The sequence below is a fragment of the Nomascus leucogenys genome, chromosome 4 (assembly GCF_006542625.1).
Source record: "Nomascus leucogenys isolate Asia chromosome 4, Asia_NLE_v1, whole genome shotgun sequence".
Classification (NCBI taxonomy): Eukaryota; Metazoa; Chordata; class Mammalia; order Primates; family Hylobatidae; genus Nomascus; species Nomascus leucogenys.
The window spans coordinates 41687942-41709619 of NC_044384.1; positions in this window are offsets into that span (position 1 = coordinate 41687942).

Consider the following 21678-nt stretch of genomic DNA (forward strand, 5'->3'; position numbering starts at 1 on the left):
TGGAGAGTTCTGTAGATGTCTATCAGGTCCATTTGATCCAGTGCTGAGTTCAGGCCTTGAATATCTTTGTTAATTTTCTGTCTTGATGATCTCTCTAATATTGTCAGTGAGGTGTTTAAATCTCCCCACTATTATTGTGTAGGAGTCTAAGTCTCTTTGAAGGTCTCTAAGAGTTCCTGTGTTGGGTGTGCCTATATTAAAGACAGACATCTCTTAAGAATATAGACATAAAAAATTTTCAATAAAATAACATCAGACTTAATTTAGCAATATATTATATACCTTGAACAGGCAAAGTCGATTCCAGGAATGCAATATTGATTTAATATTTGTCCAAAGACAAAATTGCAACAAATTTAGTTTAAGATCTTAATTGGCTTTTATTTATTATTGTAGAGTTAGGCAACACCTCATTCAGACAGAATGAGTCTTTTTATATGCCAAGCAGAGGAACCAGGCTTTATAGACAAAAAATGGTGGAGGAAAGAAGAAACAGAGAACGAAAGCAAACTGATGATTTCAAAGTTACTTTTCATGTAAAGATTAAAGCAGAGGTTGGGCGCAGTGGCTCACACCTGTAATCCCAGCACTTTGGGAGGCCGAGGCAGGCAGATCACGAAGTCAGGAGATTGAGACCATCCTGGCTAACACAGTGAAACCCCGTCTCTACTAAAAATAGAAAAAATTAGCCGAGTGTGGTGGTGGGCGCCTGTAGTCCCAGCTACTCGGGAGGCTGAGGCAGGAGAATTATGTGAACCCGGGAGGTGGAGCTAGCAGTGAGCTGAGATCGTGCCACTGCACTCTAGCCTGGGCAACAGAGCAAGACTCTGTCTCAAAAACAAAACAAAACAAAAAAAAAAAAAAAAGAAAGATTAAAGTAGAGAAGACTAACTAATTATGCAGGCTAAAACTGGCCTGTTCAGAGATTTGGCTATTCTGTCCTTCTCCCTCTCCCTCTCCTTCTCTCTCTCTCTCTCCCCTGATTGCTTAGAAGTTCAAATAAACAACTTATTTCTGGTGTGGTGGCATGGAACTTCATCATGAGTGACTCCATTTTGGTTTGATCTATTGGACCCAGTGCAGGAGGTCACTCCAAATGAATGACCTCCTATAAACTTTATTTAACATATTTTAAAATTGATTAATGTATTTTTATTTCAACACAATAAAGAGAACTTACATGAGCAATTTAATATTGTGGAAATGACTTTTGAGAAATTAAACACACATTCATATTTTTAAAAAATTCTAAGCAAACTGGAATTTGAGGGGAACGTTCTAAAATTACTGAAGTGAAACTACAAAACCATACAGGCTCAATCATGAATGGTAAACTCTTCCCCTGTAAGATCAAAAACAAGGGTGCAATTTTTATTTCCATCACCTCTATTTGGCATTATACTAGAGTTCCTGGCCAATGTAATAAGGTAAGAAAGATGAATTAAAGTTGTAAAATTTGGAAAGAGAGACAAAAACTGCCTTTACTTGCATATTTTATAATTTTTATAAAGAAAATTCTAAAGCAGAAACAAAAAATATTAGAAAGAATACATGAGTTGCAGGGGCTTAGGTTACATAATTAATATACAAGTATCAATTATATTTCTATTACTAGCAGCAGTAATTGGGATATGAGATAAAAATGTGATTTATATTAGCATTAAAAAACCTGGAAAAACTTTAACTCTGTTCAAAAAATTTTAAAAAAAACCTAGAAGAATTTTAACTGTTCAAAACTGCTATACTGTAAGGTACAAAACATTGAGAGTAATTAGGAAGATCTAAATTGATAGAGAAATCTATCAGGTTCACAGATTGAAAGACTGATTTAAGAATTTATAATTTTAAGATATCCACTTTTTCCAAAATTGACCTATAAATTTAAAGTAATCTCAATTATAATCCCAGCAGGCTTTGTTATAGAGGTTTACAAGTTAATTCCATACTACATGTGAAAAGACAAAGGGCCTAGAATAGCCAAAATAATTTTGATAAAGAAAAAAAAGAAAATTTAAACCACTTAAAATAAAGAGTTAATATAAAATATTCAAGATGATATGGAATTGGCATAAATATACATGCATAGATCAACTGATTTTCAACCAAGTTTCCAAAGCAATTGATGGCAAGAAAGGGTAAGTCAAATTGTCCTGCAACACACATATGAAATAGAAAAATAAATCTCAATCTCCATGTCAAAACACACAAAAATAAAGACCCAAACATAAAAACTAAAACTATAAACGATTTCAAAGAAGGTATAGAATAATGTTAGTGTCCTGGGGATAGGAAAAGACTTCTTAGATAGGATCTGGACAGCAAAATCATAAATGAAAAAAATTAAAAGGTCTGAGAAATTTAACTTCATTAAAGTTAAGCAACTTTACTCATCAAAAGGCAATTAGAGAAAATGAATATGTACAAATAAGGAGAAAATAGTGCCAAAACATTTCTCTTTGCAGATGTATGATTCATAGGGTTCATAGAGAAGGTCTGTATTTAGACATACAGCTGAAAGTCAATAGTGAAGAGACAGCAAAACATGAGATTGGTTTAAATTACTTGGGGAATTAGTGTAGATAGAGAATAGTGGAGGTCCAAGAGCAGAACTCTACTAATTGGAGAAAAGGAGTTGAGGCAAATAGAGGTGTAAATGCTTTAGTCAAAGAGTAGGAAACAAATCAGGTGGGTATGGAATCCCAAAAGACGTATTAAAAAAAAGTGCTTAGATTCTAGAAAAGGATCTAAATACATGTCCTATACACAAGAATTTATGTTTTCACATGTGAAACTAAATTAGCACACATGGAAGGACATTCATACATGGAAAATTAAATATGGGGTAAGCCATAATATAAGAAATTCCAGAAGATGTTAAATGAGTACCAAATAAATGATTCAAAAAGTCAGGAATGCAGACTTGCAGAAAAATTAGAGTTTACTGTGTATGGGAGTTGCCAGCAGAGACTTAATAGAGTAAGTCTTTACATTGAGAAAACATTGAGAAGGAGCCTTCAAGGTAGGGGAATGGTGAGCAAATAAAGCCCATGTCACGCACAAAATATTTTGGCGATGAGAATGCCAATAATGCGATATGTAAATAGAACAGGGAGAAAAGATGAGACTATAAAAATAAGAGAATGGCCTAGATTTTTGAGAATTCTAATTGTCCAGCTAAGTATTTTGATTTCTCCCATGAAGCGTTTTTAGGGTCCCTAAACCTTGGAGGCATCAGTAATGGGTGACCCTCAAGAAACGGTTTGGCAGACACCATTCTAGACCTGTCAGCCCTGACGGTGTGAAGAAGGGCTACTAGATTGCTAAATTCCTACCTATTGATTTTTTTTTTACATCAATGCGGGAAAGGTTTCATTACAGAACTTCATAAGCCAGGTGGAAGAGGGCCACATTTCTATTGCCTGTTTTTCCTAAAACAAAGAAAACAATTATTAGAGTTTTACAATTTTCTCTTTTCTCCCTTCACTGCAAGAATCTGAAGCACCCTCAAGTGGAAATAGAGTTGCTCTTTGAAAGTTTCTGTCATTTGTGAGACTTGATGAGAAGGAGCTGGAAATACAATGCACTGGAGAGTGTTCTGTCTTGTGTCATACACCCAAGAAATAGCAGTCCTGTGTTCCACAGGCTACTACTACTCCCATGTAGAAGACACTTTCTCTTTCCCTACTTCCTCAAATTCTTCCTTCCAACACTACCAGCATAAATATCCTTCCTTTGACCACTTTGAAAATTTACATTTTATTATTGAAATCATTATGGGCATATACAGCCCTTTAAATGCTTTGCGATTTTTATCTTTCTAATGGAATGTTTATTACCTTGATGGAAATGACCTACTCCATCATATATGTTTCTATTTTCTAAGGCTTTGCCCAGGCCTGAATAGCGAACAGCTGCTGAAAACATCTTTGTCAAATTGACAGAATTAAACTTGAGTCAAGAAAGTTTCACACAGGAGGAGTTCTTAACAAATAAAGAAGCTGAGCAGCAGCTGTTAGAAGTTACAACGTTAGCATCGATCTGAAGGTTGTTTGGAAGCTTCTTTCATTTTCCTGCTAATGGCATTAGGGGCTCTGCAGCAGATAACAGGCTCTGACATCAAGACCTTAATCCAGGCACTCTGCAGAAGCCCTGACCTTCAAGGAGCACAGACATTGATCAGCACTGAGAGAGTGGAGGGTCAGAGATTGAGAGTCATCAAACTATACACAACTGCAAAAAACAAAGTTGCTCACGCTTTACTTTGGAAAAGGTCCCTGTTCAAGCCAGCCCAGGAAGAGACACATCTGCAGGGAGTTCCTTATCAACTTGTCTTATTGACACCCTGGATAATATCCTGAAATTTAACTGGAGATCGAGGGTGTGTTAAAATATTGGGCTGGCCCCTCCAGAAGAAGAATGGAATGGGGATTCTGAGACTACATCCATTCCTTCCATTCTCACCCCACTCCTATTTCCATAGACCTCTGGTGGAAGCTAAATTATTGAAATTTAGCTATCTTTTATGAGTGATTATCTTACAGCCATGTTCCCCTTTGGGTTTTCTTTACCCAGGCCAAATTCTTAGACTATAGTGGTCTGGTTTCATACCATCTGTCCTTCCAAATAACACTAGCTCAGAGCAGAAAAAAGGAAAGTTTTACAAACATGATTTCATTTGAGGTATCATGTGCTACAAACTTTCGTTATCTTTGTCATGATCCACCATTCTCTATTAGGCCTGCAATGTTGCACTTTTGAGTCTATAATGCCCACAAAAAGTTGAGAAATATTTTCAGGAAAGTGACATTAATATGCATGATTTCTAAGAAACTGAGAGGGTGGAAGAAGTGGAAGTCTAATATTATTGAATATCTATTATAGTCAAGGAATGGATGTTTTATATATTTGCATTTATTTATTTTGGTTCAGGGAGTGGTTTACATCAAATGTAACTTTTTTCCGCCAAGCAGTATTTCAATGAATAAGGTTTGGTAAAATCATCACAAAGGTCCATTTGTATTATATGAATTCTCTCTCTCTTTCTTTCTCTCTCTCTCTCTGTCTCACACACACACACACACACACACACACACATTCATCCTGTCATATGTATACAAAATAATTTACATTAGCTTGGACCGTTGAGTTTGGTAAATGCACCTATACTGAAGGGGAAAAAAGCAATTTCAGTTATGGGTTTCACAGACTTTCTCATTAAAGTTACATGTTTGAAGGTTTATATATATGCATATGTGTGTGTATATAATTTTACAAACATTAAATGAAATCACTGCTTTTTATAAAATATTCAGACCATGCCTAGTATACAATGAAAACAAAAACAGAAAAACTCACTTTCATTCATAACCACCTCCCCAACACTCCACCGCCACCCTGGGGAAGACAAGACTAGGTTTGTACACAACCACAGACTTGCTGGCATAGCTTCCATATGCCTACGTAAAAGGCTCCTTAAAGTGCTCAGGGGAAAGGGATGACTAGGATGGAACTTCAAGGAGTCTGAGAATTGCAAATTTCAAACTGGCCTTCCAGATTTCTATTTAGTTATTTTTGTCAAGTTGATAGAATATATTTCATGTAACATTATGTTAGCTTGATTTATAACTTTTAAATATTTTGACATATATGTTCCCGCATTTGTGCTTTTATATCAGACCCTGCCAATGTTTAGGGGAGGCCCTATATATAAAATATAAATTGAAATTTTGTTTAGATACTTCCAATCTACTTTTAAAAAGACTTTACTTTTTTCATTTTTGGCCATAATAGAGTAGCAGGAACTGTATCTAATTTCTGATGTTAAACAAGAAAACTGAAAAAAATATATATAAAACAACACTTTTCCAGACATTAAAAAACTAGCAGTGCAGAACTCTAATCCCTTAGAGAAAGGAATCAAAGAGTTGAGCCCAGCATTGTCCTGGCTTTGTTCTATGGAGGGGAACATTCCATACTGGAGTGAAGGAAAGCTTCCAAGCAGAACATTGCTGTCTCATTGAGTTGAGGAGGCAGAGATTAAAGTTCAGGGAATCATAGGTGGCCAGAAATTGCAGGGCAGAGCTCCAGAATGAAAGGAACCATGGAGAAAAACAACTTTAAAATGTGCATATTTTTCCTTGAGCTGAATAATAACACATGCTGGATATGGTTAACAATAGGTCAGGTAAGCCGTCTAGATCCCGGAAATCACGCATACCAGGAATTGCTTCAGTTCCTACCAAAAATTTTTCAGCCAAAGAAGATAACCATTACTTATGGCATTTAGCAGAAACACCAAGAGGGTCACACCTCAATAGCCAGCTAAACACTCCCAGATTAAAGGCTACTCTAGACCTTGACTAACTAAGCAAGATTCAAAAACATCAAAATGAACTAAACAACTATTTAACTATCTAACAGAATAAAGAGCAAAGTTTTCTATAGAAGGGAAACAAATTTCATACACTTAATATTCTAAACATCACATTACCAGGAGAAAACAAATTAGTAAACAGAAAGATTCAGAAATAATTTTTTGAGAGATGGAATTAGTAGGGAAGAACTTTAAAATAGCTATTTTTTAAAAAAAAAATGAATGGGGAGAGAATAAAATGGAACATATACACTATCTGAAATGAAAATCTCACTGGATTTTCTGGACAGTAAACCATTTCTACAGAAGAAATGTCAGTGGACTTAAAGACAGTGATAGAAATTATTCAAAATGAAATAACACAGAAAAAAATTTAAAAAACAAATGTGAACAGAGTATCTTTGACCTGTAGGACAATATTAGGAGGTCTAATATATTAGTAATTGAAGTTCCAGAAGGAATAAGGAACATAGAAATTATTTGAAGAAATAATGGTACTTTTTTTAATTTTATAAAAATTATAAACTCAGAGACCAGTTACCTCATTAAAATGTAAGCAGGATAAACACAAAGAAAAATCACACCAAGACACATCATAATTAAATCTCTGTAAATGAATAACAAAGATAAAATTTTAAAAGCATCCAGAAGGGGGAAAACAGAAAGAGACAAAGAGAATATAATCACAGACTTTGCATAAAAAATTATGCAAGACAGAAGTCAATGGAATAATGTGTTCAAAGTGCTGATCCTGTCAACCTATAATTTGCCCAAATATTAAGGCAAATTAAAGACATTTTTAGAAAAACAAAAAAAAATGAGAAAAATTATTGCAAACAAAACTGGCCTGCCTGAAAAGAATAAGAAAAGTTTTTAAAGCAAAAATAAAATAATTCCAACTGGAAAGTATGAGCACATATGAAGGTCCTTATTTCTATGTCTTCTTGATGTTTACAAATATTTGACTATTTAAAGAAAAAGTAGTGGAAATATTTCTAGGTCTTATATATGTAAGTAATTTTTATGAAAATAGCACAAAGGAGAAGAGAAATAAAAGTATGTTGTAGTTAAAACTTGTATTTGAAATGGTAAAATAGTTTAAATAATAATAATTTAAAAGTGTAGATTATTTATTCCAGAGCAGGATCAGGAAACTTATTCTGTGAAAGGCCAGGCAGCAAATATTTTAGGCTTTGTGAGCCATATAGTTTCTGTTGCAGCTATTCAGTGCTATTGTTGTAGCATGAAACAGCTACGCCCAGTACGTAAACAAAGGTGCATTACTGTGTTTTAGTAAACTTTATATAACAGTTGGCTAGTTTTTGTGCATGGGTTATAATTTTTTCAGCCTTACTCTAAAATGAAAGTGATGCAATATTTTTAATAACCTAATTTTGTACATAAAATGTAATCTTTAAAACATTAGAAAGAAAGTGGGAAAAGGGGGGAAAAGAACAAAAACAGATAAAATAAACAATATATTGACAGACTTAACACAACCAAATTAGTAACTTCATTTAAAGGAAACCATCTAAATTCTTCAAATAAAAGAAAAATGTTGTAAGTTTGGCTACAAATGTAAGACAGTACTATACATTTTCTATAAGAAACCCACATTAATTATAAAGACACATTGGGCTATATTAATATGAGACAAGGTTGATTTCAAAACAAGAAATAATACCAGGAATAAAGAAGAATATTTTTAATGATAAAAGTGTCAGTTCAACAAGATACCACGATTTGAACATGTATACACACAATAACAGATCTTCAAAATAACAAAACTGAAAGCAAAAGTAGAAAATTTAACAATTATATCTAAAGCTTCAATATTTTTTGTCAATAACTGATAGAATAAACAGAAAATCCATTGAAGATAGCAAGGACTTTAACTCTGTGACAATCTTTGCAAATTTGAACTTTATGGAGCATTCCAACCAACAGCAGAATACACATTATATTCCTGTGCCCATTAACATTTAATAATATGTACCACGTGTGTTGGGTGACAAAACAAGTCAGGATATATTTAAAATATTTAAATCATGCAGAGAATTTTTTTCTGACACAATGGAATTTAATTAGAAATTAAGAAAAAAATCAGAAAAAAATAAAATAAATATCAAGATATTACGACATCAAATAAAACATTCATACATAAACCATAGCAAACAAAGAAACCATATAGAAAATTGGAATATGTTATGAAGTAAATGAAATAAATATTTGTAAGATGCACCTTAAGTAGATATTAAATATGTAATTTTAAATACTTATGCCAAAAGGCAATAAAGTCCAAAAATGATTTAAGCTTCCATCTTAGGAAGCAAAAAAAGAAAGAGCAATGAAAATATAAGACAAATTAAAGGAAAAAACAATAAACAGAAATCAATGACTTATCAACTAAAAACATAACAAAAACAAGCAATAAAATTTAGACTTTTTAAAAAGTTAATAAAATTATAAAGCTTTGTCGTTTGATCAAGAGTAATCAGAAAAAAGATGCAAATTATCAATGTCAATAATAAGAGTTTATCATTACAGATTCTATAGATACTAAATAAGTATTATGAACAATTTTATATTCATAATTTTACAAATTTAGATTAAATGGCCAAAATAGTTGAAAAATAAAAATCACTAAAACTAAACAAATAAAAAGTAGAAGTATTTCTCTATCCATTGAAGAAGTTAAATTATTAATTTCAAACACACACACATACACACACAAAAAAAAAGAAAAAGAAAAAAAACCCACCTTTCCCACAGGTAATTCTAGGCTCAAATTGCCCCACTAGTAAGTTCTATCATATATTTAAGAATAAAATAATTCTAATCCTATTCATCTCTTTCAGAAATATAAGTTGAAGGAACATTTTTTAACACATTTTTTGAGACCAACATTACCCTGTTCCAGAGAGGGGAGAGAGAGAGAGAAAATAAGATAAAAGAAGGGAGAAAGAAAGGAAGGATAATAGTTGACAAAATATTAGCAAATAAAATCCAACATCATAGAAAAATAGAGCATTTAAAATGGATTTTAACACAGGTAAGCAAGATTGGGTGAATATTCAAAAACTGATCAATATAATTTACCTTAATGATAGAATATCTGTGATCCTCCCAATAGATTCCGAAAAGCATATGATAAAACTCAACATCCATTCCTAATAAAATATTTTAGCAAATAATAAATAGAAAGTAACTTCCTTAATCTAATGTATAGACATCAGTGGAACATCCATAGGTAACAACAAATTGACGATAAAAACCTGAATGTTTTTCCCTAAGATCCGAATAAGTCAAGTATATTAGCTCTCTTTATTTTATTTATTTATTTATTTATTTATTTATTTATTTATTTATTTATTTATTTATTTTTGAGACAGAGTCTCGCTCTGTCGCCCAGGCTGGAGTGCAGTGGTGCAGTCTCGGCTCACTGCATGCTCCGCCTCCCAGGTTCACACCATTCTCCGGCCTTAGCCTCCCGAGTAGCTGGGACTACAGGTGCCCGCCACTGCGCCCAGCTAATTTTTTTGTATTTTTAGTAGAGACGGGGTTTCACCGTGTTAGCCGGGATGGTCTCGATCTCCTGACCTCGTGATCCGCCCGCCTCGGCCTCCCAAAGTGCTGGGATTACAGGCATGAGCCACCGCGCCCGGCCAGCTCTCTTTATTTTCATGTAATATTGTACTGGTAGTTCTATAAATAATTAAAGAAAATAAACAGCATAAAGTTTAGAAAAACTATTAAAATAGACTTCATTCATGAACAGCATGATTGTTTGTGTAGAAACACTAACAAATCAATAAGAAAAATTTCTACAAGTAAGGAAATTAAACAGAGTTTGGAACAAAAGATCAATATAAACATAGCACGCATATCCCATATTCTTGGGATAGTAGGGTCAGAAGACACAATACGTTTAAGACCAGAATATTTCTGAAATTGATCTATAGATTCAATGCAACTGCTAGCAAAATGACAACTGGCCTTTTTCTTGTCTTTTGAGGAAAAGTGAAAAGAAATTAACCAGCTGGTCTAACATTAGCATGAGGATGCATGAAATTCAAAACAGCCAAATCAACCTTGAAAAAAGAACAAAGTTGGAAGATTCACACTTTCCAATTTCAATAGTTAACACTAAATTATGGTACTCATGATAATGTAATACTAGGATAAAGATAGGAGAGACACAGATGAATGGAATAGAATTGAGAGTCTGTAAAAAAAAAAAAAGCCTTACATTTATAAATGCACATTAATAGAGACAAATGAACGTAATAATTGAAGATTTCAACACTCCTCACCCAGCCATAGACAGAACTAGTAAACAAAAAACACATCAACAAGGATTAAAAAAAAATTGAATAATACCATCAACTAACCAGAACAATTTGAAATTTATATAGTTCTCTAACAACAATAGAATATACATGAAACATTCCCCATGATAAATTATATTTTGGGTCATAAACTTTAACATGTTTAAATAAACAAATCATACAAAGTATATTTTCTGACCACAATGAAAAGAAATCATAGGTCAATGACAGAAAAACAACATGAACATCTCCAAATAATTGAAACTTAGACAACATGCTTATAAATTATTGATACTTCCAGGGAAACTAGAAAACTTTTTGAACACAAATGAAAATACAACATATCTAAATTAGTATGATACAGCTAAGGCAGGGCTTGGGGAATTACATAACATCAAATACTTCTGTTAGAAAACAGTTTCTTTGAATCAATAATCTAAGCTTACACCTCAAAAGACTATAAAAAGAAGAGCAAAATCAACCTAAAGAAACTATAAAAGGAAGAAAAAATAAGTCCAAAGCAAACAGAAGGAAAAAATAACAACTAGAAACTGAAAACAATTACATAAAAGCCAGAAAAACAATAAAGAAAATTAACGAAAACAAAAGCTGGTTCCTTGAAGAGATCAAATGAATTAATGCACCTCTAGTAAGAAAGCAAAAGTAGAGAAGAAACAAATTACCAATGCCAGGAATGAAAGGGGGAAATCATAGAGACATCCTTTAATAGGAGAAAGGCTAAATAATCTGTTTGTCTATATAGTGGCATACCACACAACAACAGAATGGAATAAATCTATTTCTGTGTTAAAATTCAAAGAAATGCCCATCAGAAAAAAAAATTCAATTTTACTGAGACAATTTTAAAAACTAATTTAAATTCTACAAAAATATTTTACCATTTTTACAGTTCATTTTTGAAGATTAATTAATATGTATTTCCTCAAATTCTCAATCATTATTTTGCCTTAAAATGTTATATATCCAATTATCACATATTTTTTAATTTTTATTTTTGCATTAAATGTAATATCAGGCACTTGATATATCTATTCTTTATTTGGATTTCCTTTTTGTTACTGTACCTAACTTATTGGCTCTCTTCTTTCCAAATCAATCTTGAAAAATTGTATTATTTTTTCTTTAATGCATCAAATTATTCAGTGATTTTCAACATCTGTCTTTATATCTCATTTAAGGTGGACTTCTTTTTTTCATTGTTAAACAATTTTCTGCCATATCACTAAAAATTTTAAATGTTCCTGTAATCACATTATTTTTTATACTTTGACTTTTTATAAGACATGCATAAATATGGAAACTTACTGTTTTCCAAATACATTTCCAAATATCCCAAACATTTTTTTTCTCAGTCTACTATTTCTATACTGATTTAAAATATCAGCTCTAACTAGGTACATTTCCACAATAATATGAATAAATTTATTTGGTTTTTTCCTCCATTCATCTATCTTGCAACAATATCAATTGTTTTAATTACTAACATTTTTAATATGTGTTAATATCTGGAACATTACTCCTCATGTTATACTTTTTGGAAAATATGTTAAATAGACATTTTCTGTACTATATGTACTTGAGAATTTACTTGGCAAATTTATTTTAAAATGTTGGTTACCATTAAAATGGGTTATTCTGCTTGAGAGTATCAAATGTATTATTTAATTTGGGAAAATGGATATTAGCACTCATATCTTCTCATCTAGGAGCATAAAATGACTATTTGTAGTTTTTAAACCTCTTCAGTGAAGATTTAAAACGTTTGTAATATGTGTTTTATAATTTTAATATAATTATTTCTATGTATTTTTTTCTTTTACTTGTTTGCATGTTTTCACAATTAGGGGTTTAAACACAATGAAATCTCTTTTGTATTGAAGAGCTGTTGGCACCAACGTTGGTTACCCGCTCCGCTAGTCAAGAGGGGAGCCCTAACACTCCATCCCTTGCCTACTGAGGTCCAAGCAGCTCTGTTGACTAGTGCTGATATTTTCAGAGGATGTGTTATTTGAGTTACATGGTCCTTCTAGGCTCATGCTTTTTTTCCAGATCACTAGCAACTTTCTACATTCATTCATCTTCTCAGACACTTCCCAGCTTTTCTTTCTCACTGATCTATTATCAAAAATACCTTCTATCTCCCTATTACAGAAGCTATCATTATGGCAATTGCTATTTTTATACCTCCTCACACTGTTATAAAGATGTAATGATGACATTATCTTGCTCTTTCTAATGTCATTAATAACTCATAGCTATCATACTAATCATTAATTACTACAAATTTCATAGTATTTCACACTGAGCCAGGACACCTAGTTCTGTAACTGCAGCTTTAATTGGGAACTGGAACAAGAAGTAGATCAAAGTGGAATTTAAAACCTGGGGAAGTTTTCCTGGCAGAAATGTGATTGCAGCAAAACTGCAATTGTGATCTGGGTATGTGGATGGAGAGGGGAACCAGAGAATGAGGGAGGAGATATCTGTTTATGGTCTTCTGTCCAGATATCTTCCTCAAGCCAGCCCCTGTTTACTCAGAGCAATCAGGAATCTGATCCCAGATAAAGTCAGGCTGGCCCTTGCCTTCAGGATACACACCTGAATTGGTCTTGCAAAACCAAACACATTTTATAACAACATTCTCTTCCTTAAAAGCCCTTGTGAAGGTCATGGCATCTAATTCCCACATGCTGAGCTCAGTCCACTTCTCCAATCCTGTATCCGACATTTGCCTATCCTATGCCTCTATCCCACACAGCCCTCTCATTTCCCCACAAAAGCCCTTGTTCATTACCACAGCTACACTTTCACTCATGCTGTTCTTGACTTCCCCACTGTCTCTTCTGAATCTCTCCAAGGCCAGGACAGGTTCCATGTTCTCTGTAAAATCTTTGTCATCATCCAAAGCTGTAATGCTCCGCAGATCATATACAGAACTCTCCATTAAAAACAATGATTTGACAGGGAGCAAACACATCTTTTCTACGTGCGTGTTTCTTGTTGCTTCTGTGAGGTTTACACTCAATGAGGGCAGGGATCATGCATCAGTTTTGCCCTGTACACATGAGAAGCATGATAAATTATATAAGTCATATTAAACAGCACGCATAAAAGATGGATGAAGAGAATATTTGCCAAAGGGTTATCATGGACAGCATTTTCTATTAAAAAATAAAAGCACTTGATAGATTCTATTAGTAAGTGTTATGCTTGCAATAAATAGGCATTGAACATCTACTCTATGCCAAATACTATTCTAAATATAGTTTTAAACCACAAACATTTCTTAACCTTGTGGAGTTCACATTTTTCTTCTATTAATACTCATGGTGTTAATAACTACGGTAATAACAATAGTAAAAATAACAATGAAAGGTCTCATTTGTTCCATGCTGCCTATATTTTTCCAGCATTTATTCACAGGTATGTCATAAAAACACGAGGAGGTGATTATTATCACGATTTTCTACAAAATGAGAAACATTAGGAGGAGAATAGGCAAGTCATTTTTCTCTGGGCACTCCTTGGTACACCTAAACATTATTATAATGGTTCTAAAACGTCAATGGGTATCTGAGTCCGCTATGGTCCTTGCTAAAAAATGCCAAAGTCTGGGCTATAGCTCTCAAGATTCTCCTTCAGTTGGTCTAGAGTGAGGCTAAAAGGAGATGCACATATTAATAGATACCAATGGTTTGATTAAAAGGTATTTGTGTTTGTTATCTCAAGATTGTGAGATTATTAAATGGAAATAGTGGAGTCACAGTGTGTCCCTGAAGAGTGATGTTGCCATAAAGTGACAATTGCGGTAGATTGGAAATCATAGCTGCAGGGTTTTGAAGCTCTTCCCAGTAAGGAGGAAATCCATTTACCCAGCCCTGGCCTTGGCCTGGCCGTTGGACTTGCTTTGTCCAAACAGATGGGGTGAAATGAGGTTGTGTGAGCTCTGGAATCAGGCACATAAGAAGCACCAACTTCCATCTTGAGTTGATTTTTGTATACATGTAAGGATGAGGTCCATGTTCAATCTTCTGTATGTGGCTAGCCAGTTATCCCAGCACTATTTATTTAATAGGGAGTCTTTTTCCCATTGTTTGTTTTTGTCAGCTTTGTTGGAGATTAGACGGTCATACATGTGTGGCCTTATTTCTGGGCTCTCTATTCTGTTGCATTGGTCTATGTGCCTGTTTTTGGACCAGTACCATGCTGTTTTGGTTACTATGTACTATAGTTTGAAGTCAGGTAATGTGATGCCTTCAGCTTTGTTCTTTTTGCTGAGGATTGCCTTGGCTATTCAGGCTCTTTTTTTGGTTCCATGTGGATTTTAAAATAGTTTTTTCTAGTTCTTTGACAAATGTCATTGGTAGTTTAATAGGAATAGCACAGAATCTGTATACTGTTTGGAGCAGTATGGCCATTTTAATGATACTCATTTATCCTATCCATGAGAATGGAATGTTTTTCCATTTGTTTGTGTTTTCTTTGATTTCTTTGAGCAGCGTTTTGTAACTCTCCTTGTAGAGATCTTTCACCTCCCTGGGTAGCTGTATTCCTATGTATTTTATTCTTTTTTTGTGGCAATTGTGAATGGGATTGCTCCTGGCCGCCTGGCTACTCTTGGTGTATAGGAATGCTAGTGGTTTTTATACATTTGTTTTTTACTCTGAGACTTCACTGAAGTTGTTTATCAGCTTAAGGAGCTTTGGGGCTGAGACTATTTTGTTTTCTAAATACAGGATCATGTTGTCTGCAACAAGGATAGCTTGACTTCCTCTGTTCCTATTTGGGTGCCTTTTTATTTCTTTCTCTTGTCTGATTGCCCTGGCCAGGACTTCCAATACTATGTTGAATAAGAGTGGTGACAGAGGACATCCTTTTTTGTGCTGGTTTTCAAGGGAAATTCTTCCAGCTTTTGCCCATTAGTTGGCTGTGGGTTTGTCACAGATGATGGCTCTCATTATTTTGAGGACTGTTCCTTTAATATCCAGTTTACTGGGATTTTTTAACATGAAGGGATGCTGAATTTTATCAAGAGCCTTTTCTGCATCTATCGGGATAATCATGTGGTTTTTGTCTTTAGTTCTGTTTATGTGATGAATCACTTTATTGATTTGCATATGTTGAACCAACCTTGCATCCCAGGGATGAAACCTACTTGATCATGGTAGATTAGCTTCTTGATGTGCTGCTTGAATCAGTTTGCAAGTATTCTGTTGAGGATTTTTACATCAGTGTTCATCAAGGATAATGTCCTGAAGTTTTCCTTTTTTGCTGTGTCTCTGCCAGGTTTTGGTTTCAGGATGATGCTTGCCTCATAGAATGAGTTAAGGAGGAGTCCCTCCTCCTCAATTGTTTAGAATATTTTCAGTAGGAAATATTATATATATATATAGCTATAACAGGACCATCATGCGACCCAGCAATCCCATTACTGGGTATATACCAAGAGGAATATAAATCATTCTACCATAAAGACACATGCACACAAATGTTCACCGCAGCACTATTCATAATAGCAAAGATACGAAATCAACATAAATGACCATTAATGACAGATTGGATAAAGAAAACATGGTTCATCTTCTTTGTATGTCTGGTAGAATTTGGCTGTGAATCCATCTGGTCCTTGGTTTTTGTTGCTTGGTATGCTATTTATTCCTAATTCAATTTCCGAGCTCATTATTGGTCTGTTCAGAGAATCAACTTCCTAGTTTAGTCTTAGAAAGGTGTGTGTGTGTCCAGGAATTTATCCATCTCTCCTAGGATTTCAAGTCTGTGTGTACAGAGGTTTTTGTAGTAGTCTTTGATGGTTATTTTTATTTCTATGAGGTGGATTAAAGACTTAAATGTAAAACCCCGAACTATAAAAGCTCTGAAAGACAACCTTAGCCATACCATTTTGGATATAGGAATGGACAAATATTTTATGACAAAGATGTCAAAAGCGATCACAACAAAAGCAAAAACTAACAAGTGGGATCTAATTAAATTTAAGAGCTTCTGCACAGCAAAATAAACTAGCAACAGAGAAAACATGTAACCTACAAAATGGGAGAAAATATTTGCAAACTATGCATCTGACAAAGGTCTAATATTCAACATCTATAGAGAAGTTAAACACATTTACAAGAGAAAAACAACCCCATTAAAAAGTGGGCAAAGGGCCGGGCACAGTGGCTCATGCCTATAATCCCAGCACTTTGGGAGGCCAAGGCAGGCGGATCATGAGGTCAGGAGATCAAGACCATCCTGGCTAACACGGTGAAACCCCGTCTCTACTAAAAATAACAAAAAATTAGCCAGGTGTGGTGGCGGGCACCTGTAGTCCTAGCTATGCTGAGGCAGGAGAATGGTGTGAACCCAGGAGGTAGAGCTTGCAGTGAGCCAAGATTGTGCCACTGCATTCCAGAGTGAGACTCCATCTCAAAAAATAAATAAGTAAATAAATAAATAAATAAATAAATGTGGGCAAAGAACATGAACAGACACTTTCAAAAGAAGACATGCATGAGGCCAACAAGCATATGAAAAAAAGCTCAACATCCCTGATCATTACAGAAATGCAAATCAAAACCACAGATACCGTCTCACACCAGTCAGAATGGCTATTATTAAAAAGTAAAAAAAATAACAGATGCTGGAGATGTTGCAGAGAAAAGGGAATGCTTATACATTGTTGGTGGGAAGGTAAATTAGTTCAACCATTATGGGAAGCAGTACGGCGATTCCTCAGAGAGCTATAACAGAACCATCATGTGACCCAGCAATCCCATTATTGGGTATATACCAAGAGGAATATAAATCATTCTACCATAAAGACACATGCACACAAATGTTCACTGCAGCACTATTCATAATAGCAAAGATATGAAATCAATATAAATGACCATGAATGACAGATTAGATAAAGAAAACATGGTTCATATATACCACGGAATACCATGGAACCATAATAAAGAATGAGACCGTGTCTTTTGCGGGAACATGGATGGGGCTGGAGGCCTTTATCCTTAGCAAATGAATACAGAAACAGAAAACCAAATACTGCATGTTCTCACTTATAAGTGGGTGCTAAATGATGAGACTACATGGACACATAGAGGGGGACAACATACACTGGGGCCTACTTGAGGCTAGAAGGTGGGAGGAGGGAGAAGAACAGGAAAAAATAACTAGTGGATATGAGGTTTAGTAACTGGATAATGAAATAATATGTACAACAAACCCCTGTGACATGAGTTTATCTATATAACCAACATGCACGTGTATCCTTGAACCTAAAGTAAAAGCTAAAGAAGCAGCAACTTCTATTTTCTGGGATGCTGCTGCCACACTGTAGGAAAGCTAAGCCATATCACTGCATGGTAAGGAACCCAGGAGGATAAAAGTCCAGTGCTGAGGCCCCAGAAATGTGAACGAGGTCATCTTGGACCTTCCTATCATTGTAGCTGCCATCTGATTGCAACCACATGAGTGAGCCCTTGTTTTATAAGCATGAAGTTCCAGAGTGATTTTTTACTCAGCACTTAATAACTGAAACCAAAAATCTGCAATTAACAGCATAGTGGGCCATGTACTCATCTGACCCCAAGCCTGGTTCACATTTTCCTCTATACTCCTCTAGGTGCCATGCCTCACTGCTCTCCCTAGGGTATCAGTTCCACGGAGCCAAAGGAGATGAAAAGGCTTTGAATAAAAACTAAATCACAAAATGACATAGGAGCACAGTGTATTGAGTATATCCCTCAATTTCCTCTCCTGGGGCTCTGTTGTAATTATTCTCTCACACATTGTTGTTATAATTTAAGACTTGCTTCAAATTTCTGAGAATCAGCATGCACTCAGTCTCAAAGTTAACTCTGGACCCTGAAGCCCGCTTTCAAATGACCTGCAAATGGACCATTCTTGCAGTAATTCAATTATTTGGACATCCACTGGGCACCTATAGGGTTTGGAAATTTGTCTTGATAGAACTATATAAAAGCATAAGTAAGTTTATATTTCCCCCAGGGACAATTTTCTGAGACCCACAACTTACTCCTGGTGTCAGAGACCAAGGCTGCATCCCCAGTGCCCTGAAGAGTGGATTTGCCAGATCATCCCAGTTCTGCTGTCCTTCCCTGCTGTGATTCTTCTCACAGCTCTGCTTTTACTTCATGTTCCCCATGAGCTCTTCCTCCCCTGACACGTGTTGCCTCTTCCCTCAATTTCCTCTCCTGGACCTCATTTTCTGCTGTTTTAACTTCCACATTTAGTTCTACACATGCTTCATCAATAAATCTCTCCCACTCATTTATCTCCTTGAGTGTCTCCGATTCTGTTTCCATCACTCTCAATCTCGAGAAAATTCCTCTTTTAGAGTGTGTTTCGGCATCTGGTGGAAACTGGATTAAACCTCTCTGGTTCTCTTCCATAACATAATCCCATCTGCCCTACTTGCTGGTCACAACCCTCTCTAGTTTCCAAGTTACTGTTTTCCAACCCTTGACAGCAGAAACTTCACTAATGCAACACAAGAGCTGGGTGAATTTCTTTCTTTTCATCCTAAGGCTGCATTAACTTCTCAAAAAAAAAAAAAGCTAAGATTAAAATAAAACCTTGAAACCCCTACACTCTGTCAAACAATCAGTTGTTTTTAAACTTTCTTTTAGATTTAATTCATCTAGTAATCAGTAATCAAAATTAAGCATCAAATATTGTTTGAGCATCTTAGTCTATAAAGACACTACTGTGTGCTGGGGAAGATGCAATGTCCAGAAATCACCCATGGCCTCCAGGTACTTGAAAACATAACCAAGGGGGACAGGACTGACAGATGGCAATATAGCTGACAGTTGAAGGCCTGTATATGCTAAATTCCTAATGACAAACTTGTTGAAAATGAAGCCATTACACAAAATTATTAAATCAACCACTAGGACCATCAATAACATGAGGTCTAATCTGGGCTTGTTGCTAGCTCATCCTGAGAAATAAAAAATATATATCTTCTTTGGGTAAATTAATTAGAAAATGGCACTTCCTTCTCTTTCTTTGAATACAGTTGCTGACCTGTGCCTAGCTTGGCAGATGGAGGACCAGAAGACTTCTGTCATCCCTTTGCTCTCCAGCCTGCACCCTCCCTGCAGTATACAACTTGCACAAACTTCCTCTGCAATGTTTCTGCCCTGGGTGCAGGAGGGAATCCAAAGATGGAGCTTCAGAGGCTGTGGAACTTCCTGAAATGGAATGCAAATTGTAGTGTTTCACAAATCTATGCTTGTCCTCCGCAGAGACACCATAGTTTCCTCTGAATTCTCAAGAAGTTCATGGCAGAAATGCTTAAGAATCACCATTCCAGACACATAACCTTGTAAGACCCTCAGTCTTAGAGTTCATAGACCTGATTTTGCACTTTCATTTTTCAACCTGTGAGCTGAATGAGTTTCTTCAAGCGAATTGAACACTCTTTGTTTTCCTTTTTTGTTGTTTTCATGTTGATGTTGTTCTTGCTTCATGCACACAGTACAAATAAATATTCTTAGTGGGTTTAAACTCACAATGATAGTCCTTTGCTCTTGTTCAGGCCATTCGAATGTCTGAATATAAAAGCTTAACTCATGATATTTAACTGTTTCCATACTTCAAGTAGTACAGAACTTTCTGACTAAAAAGCAAAAATGTGCATTTAATAGGTCCAAGAAGTTTTTTCTGCCTCCTCCCAATTCTGTCTACATACTCTATTCTCCCTTTGGCTGAAGTCTAAAGCTTCCATTTTAAGATTTCCATTTGGTTCTGTGCCCAAGGGTGAAACTATTATCTCCCCACCTACCGCTCTGCAGTGAAAGGACTTCTAATCATAGACCCTATACCAGTCTTTTCTTGTCCATCCTTCACTCAGGTCTTTACTTCATAATCTACCCAGTATAATTTCCATGGAACTTAACATATAATCACTCCCTTGATAAGATTTTATTTCCCTTGCCCCTTCTATCGTAGTCATTGGGGAAATCCTCAATCTGGTTGAACCTATCCTTCCACCTGTTTAGTGCCTGTATCTAAGCAACTGCTACAAACTGTTACTGGAGAGCATAAAAATTTCTACCACCAATTTGGGAAAAAACTTGGCATTATCTTAAACTTGTGTCTACTCAGTGAGCCAGCAATTTCATTCTTAGGTAAATAACTCAGAGAAATTGCATACACACACCAAGAGATCTGCAAGGGAATGGCCATACAGCATTTCTGTAATAGCAAAAACAATGAAAATCTATACACTGAGTGGAAATAAATGAGTCACATCCCTAAGCAACAATATGGATGTAGCTAATAAATATAGTATGGGACAAAATTAAGTCACAGAAGAACACATTTAATATATTTTATAGCTCAAAGCCAGGCAAACTAAGCAACATTTGGTTTAGGGCTACACATGTATATGGTGACTACACACACACACACACACACACGTGTAGGAGAGAGGTATAATTCAGAAGACTTATTATATCTTCAAGAAGGAGAAGGTGGAAAGAGTCATGTAATTACTGGTAAGTTTTATATCAACTTCTTTACCGGTTTCACTTTAAAAATATGATCACACACTTCAGGTGGGCCTTCAGTACTATCCAGAGATCCTCTTACAACCCACTAGTAAATTAACTCTCCCACTTTTTAAGAAGGATATAGAATTTTCTTCCTTTTCATCAAACCACTAACACCCCCCCCTTCTTATTCTCACCTTTAAGAGATTAAAAGTTAAACCAAATATGTATTAATTCTGAAATTTTTCTTTTTAAAATCCCATACTTTAGCTTTTTTTAGGTCAATCATCTCTTTAGAAGCCTAGTATAGAAAAATAAAGTTAACTTAAATAATGGTTCATTCATATTTGACTATATCTGAGGGTTTATGATTAGAGGTGACAATTACTCCATTCTGTCCTCCCCAAATTTTAATCTATGGAAAGAATTGGCACAA